This window comes from Acromyrmex echinatior, chromosome 10 (assembly GCF_024713525.1).
Source record: "Acromyrmex echinatior isolate Ae372 chromosome 10, ASM2471352v2, whole genome shotgun sequence".
In the NCBI taxonomy this organism is placed as follows: domain Eukaryota; kingdom Metazoa; phylum Arthropoda; class Insecta; order Hymenoptera; family Formicidae; genus Acromyrmex; species Acromyrmex echinatior.
In genome coordinates this window covers 8914946-8919910 of record NC_141861.1, presented here as the reverse complement: position 1 = coordinate 8919910, position 4965 = coordinate 8914946, and the positions used below count along the sequence as shown (strand labels likewise).

General features: G+C 27.3%; 1 protein-coding gene across 1 annotated transcript in view; it reads left to right on the top strand.

Moving 5' to 3' along the window:
• Window positions 1-2216: 2216 nt before the first annotated feature.
• The window catches only part of LOC105150284 (antichymotrypsin-2), a 38813-nt gene continuing 36064 nt past the window's right edge, over window positions 2217-4965 (top strand). Inside the window, exon 1 of the mRNA XM_011063261.2 lies at window positions 2217-2297. The gene's annotated coding sequence lies outside the window, so the exon portion shown is untranslated. The remainder of the gene's footprint in view (window positions 2298-4965) is intronic.

Sequence of the window (4965 nt, the reverse complement as noted above, 5' to 3'; positions counted from 1 at the left end):
AAAATTCTATTCTATTTATGTTTCAGCAATCTACGAGCAAAATTCTCTCAAATTTTGTACTTTCTATAGCAGTAATATTGACGGAAAATAGTAGCAATTTTATAATGATTGAATAGCTAATAATTACATTTGCGATTACTTGAATGACGTAATAAAGCAGAACATATATTAATTAGTTTCAGATTGAAAGACATATATGCAGTCAAACATTGAAAGACGTATATATTTCTGTTTATCATACAGAATTCTTTGAAAACGAAGCGATTATAATGAATTGCGTGCGCAATTATTCGGTTATTCGGAGAGAAGGTTAAATCTAGGTGTTTCGACACTTTTAACAGAGAGAAGACTCTGCTTTTAGTCAAAATACGTGTATTCGGCATATCACCTAATGAATAATCTTATCGGCGCGGTCGCTTTAGCGCAAACGAAATCAATTGTCTGCAAAACTCTTCATCTAACGCATCGAAGATCCCGTAGCTTTTAATGTAAGTTATCAAAAAATATACCTAGAATTAGAAATTATATTTTTCTTTATATACCGCGTACATTTCTAAATTCCTGTAACCGCTCATATTATATCGTACTTTCCGTACAATGGAACGATCTAATTATCTGGTATATATATATATATAAAATTTAATGAATTTTACCTTGCGATAAACCTATTTTGTGACAAATTACATAAATTACATATTTAACTAGTTATCAGTCGTTGTTGCATCAATTTTTGACTATCATCGGCGTGTTATTAGATGCTTTCCATTTAGCGACACAAGTCGACACATTCTATCTTTCTTGATATTCAGAGAGTAACAAAGACGTTTGTGTCGACTTGTGTCAACTCATGACATTATCAAATGGAAACCCATTAACGATAAGTACGTAGTTGGTTCTCTTCTCTAAGGTATATATACTTTCAAATATTTCCGTTTACACATTATTCAAGTTTATTTGCATTGTGTTTCACATTTCACGAAGGCGATCGATAGTATATAAAAACGAGAAATTGCCGAGAAGGTATGTTTTCTACATTATATTTCTGCACGAACAAGGTACTTAATTCTTTCTATTTGATAATTACATCAATCATTAATTGTATTAACATTTGAGTGACATAAATTTTTTTAATTCACCTAATTAATTTAACTTTCTCTCGATAAGTATGAGTAAAAAAAATGTTTTGCGTTCTTATCGTCTCACATAAATCCAGTGATAATGATCAATTATCTATCTATTAAATCTATCTATTAAAGCCCGGTTGCATTAACGTTACTTTGACTTTAAGCAAGGCTTAAAACTCTGTCTCTGTCTCTATTTCGCTTTAAAATTATCTAACGAATTAGAGTTGACTTTTTTATTAAAATAATTTCCAAATTAAACGATTAAGACCCGGTTGCACAACGTTACTTTGATTTTAAGCGAAACTTAAAACTCTCTCTATTTCATTTCAAAACCGAAAAAAAGACAGGAACAAAAGAGAGTTTTAAGCCTCGCTTAAAATTAAAGTAAAGTTGGTGCAATCGGACCTAAAAGGAATCGCGTTTCACTTAACATTCGCTAACATTATTTCACACAAATTAAATTCCAGAATATAAAATGTTTTCCGTTTAGTGACATAAATCGACACAAGTATCTTTATTACTCACTGAAATGTCAAGAAAGATAGAATGCTGTTTGTGTCGATTTGTATACTAAATGGAAAACATCTCAAGTCTAGTAAATATCTATCAATACGGATTTAATTTATGTTTTATTCTATTACCATTTATTTCTATTCCAGCAAATGTCATATTGATAAAGAGTAATCGTTGATAACAAATTATTACTTTATATCAAGTTTTCATAATATAATGTAATAAATATATTTTCATAATAAATTCCAAGTAAATGAAACTTATATTAGTTAAATTAATTGTTGAGAGGAAACTTAATAATTCTTGCTTTCATTTCTAACTTTCCATAAATATTCATTTGATCATTTTCGATCGAAACGGATCATACGTAATTAGTCTACAATATTACATCAATGATTTCGTGTCCCATCGTATAAACCAGCCGGTACCCATAACTGGTGAAAGCCAAATCTGTTTGCCAACTCGACACCTGTTGCTACGTTCAAGCATGCGTGCTTCTGCCGACTTAAATTATCGATCCTTGACCATACGACGATATTTCGACCTGACTGGCGAGTAATCGTACATGACTAGAGTCGACCAAAATTCGATAAAGACTCATTGACATGGTGGACGAGTGAGTGCGAGGCGCAATAGAGATCGATTTACGGAACGATTTGTGCAAGTATACGTATAAATAAATCCTGAAAATCGCTAAGTGCCGAAAATTCGTGTTTGCTGCTTTTGATTGTCAATTGTTGATTGATAAATTGATATGCAGATTTGTTGTAACAATTGTTATCTGTGGTAATAATAGGCGTCGTCTCATCTCGAGGCTCGCGTACGAATCATACTATCGTAGATAACACACTGTAAAGTCTTGATGACGTCATTACATTTAATTAATGTGTACGTGTATTAAGGACTGTGTCTAAGGGCCGTAAACATTAGATAATTAGACAATTAGATAAATAATCTTACAATCGTATAATTTATAGTCAATAATCTGTATGATCTATTATAATTACTAAAATGTAGCTCTCAATTTTTATTTTTATTTTCTTTTTGACAAAAAATAAATTATCTTTTTCGTTAGTATTAATGAATAATATATTTTGAAATGTGCATATAACTAAATAATATAACGATACTATTTTACTTTTCATTTCTTTGAATTGAATATGATATTTTTATTGATATATAATAATAAACAGTATTTAATATAATGTATAGATACTTATTTTTCAACAGAACTTCGAAATTTTAAAGAAATTTTCTATATCCTTAATTATCTTATTAATTTCTGAAATATAATTTTTAATTTGAAAATTATATAATGATAATTATTCAATCTGAATAAATATTGATTCATTTGTACGTTCAAAATAAAATAATTTATCACTTACAATAATTAACCAATTTACTTAGCATTTAATCATAATTAATCACTAATCAATTTAATACTTACAGTACTCGGGAAAAAAAGTTTCATATATAACTATATATAATTATATAAAATTATATATAATTATATAAAAAATTGATATATTTTATTTACAATTATATATAATTATATATAAAATATGTTCATATATATAACATTTTTTCTTAGGTACACATTTAAAAAAAAACAAAGTTTAAAAATCTTTTGTTCGCGTAGAGCAGAATATGTTTTCATTATTGTAAAAGTAAAAATTTTTAAATAAATAAAAATATCTTTCAGATTCTCTCTCTCTCTCTCTCTCTCTCTCTCTCTCTCTCTCTCTGTCTCTTTAAATAGCCCTGTATTCAAAGTTACAGTGACAATTTACGAAAAGCCAAACTATTGTACGTTTATATTAAAGGCTTTGGAAGCACAGCACATGAATACGAATATATATTATATATATATATTATATATTATATATATATATATTATATATATTATATATTATATATATAAACATATATATAATAAACGTAAACACGGTGTATTTACTTCGAAAGAATGTCGCGATTGATGTCATGATATCTATGTCACAATGTTGTACAGATATCGTGACATACGCTCTTTGAATGAAGTGCTACGTAAATATAAGTGTAATATTATCAAATATAATTATCTTCGAAAAATTAATTTAATTTAAAAAAATAAAGACATTGAAAACTATAAATTTTCCGTCGACAAAAAATCTGTTTATAAAATATCTGATAATAGTGAAAGAAAATAGAAATCTTAAAATAATAACAAATTTTTAGAAATATATAATTTAAAATTTTACAGTAATTAAACAATGAAAATTAATTTTTCAAAATAAAACTCATTATGTTTTTGTGTAAATCTTTAGCTGTCATATAAGAAGCTACTTAAAAATCTTATCAATCGCTTCTCCTTTTTTTTCATTCCTTTTATTCTTCCGCGTTTCCCTTTTCTCATTCTTTCTATTCAGATATAGATTCATGAAATTTTGAGAATTTTCTTTTAACCTCGGGTTCTCTTAATAACTAATGGTGATTTATAGCAGGTAACAGAAATAAAAATAGCCAACTATTTTGTGTAATTTGATGACGCAGATTGACGTCATTGTGTAACAAGGAAAGTACTTGGGTTTCTACGTTTATTTATATATATATATATATATTGTGTATATATATATATATATATATATATATATATATATATAGTTACGTTCGTTGAACTTGGAAAAAAAATTATTTGCGCGCTTAAATTAATTTGCAAGAATAATATAAAGTTTCATAGTTCCCTTTAAGTTCAAATAAATATTAAAGTTACATTTTAGCGTGTAAGTTTATTATTTATTAAGCTTTGTCTTACTCAGTTTTAATTAATCAAAAAAATTGATTATTTATCTTAATTGATTTTTAATTCTCGAAGAAGTCTGAAATAGTGTAATATTGAAGATAAAACGTATAATTCTAAGAAGATCAAGAAATCATCTATTTAAAATTTCGACATCGTATGTTTATTTTTGAAATGCTTGATTTCAATCGTTTTTATCGTAGGTCTACGATATTATTAAATTAAAACGTCTCTAACTATAGGATAATCCCGTAGAATAACCGGTTTTGCTACATTATATACTCGTAGCTCTTTGTAATTTTTTCCTGTTGGTCTCCGTAGGAAGCATATTTTTATATAGCAATAGATATAAACTTAGATGGGTATAAACTGTATTGTAAGATATTAAGGCCCAGTTTCACAACTCATGATTAACTCTTAACCACGGTTCAATTTGTTTTTCTTTTTCCAATTCTAAAATTGGAAAGAGACAATGAATAAGTTGAACCTTAGTTATAAGTTAACCATCAGTTGTGGACCTAAATGTCACAGGGATGTATATTCGTATGC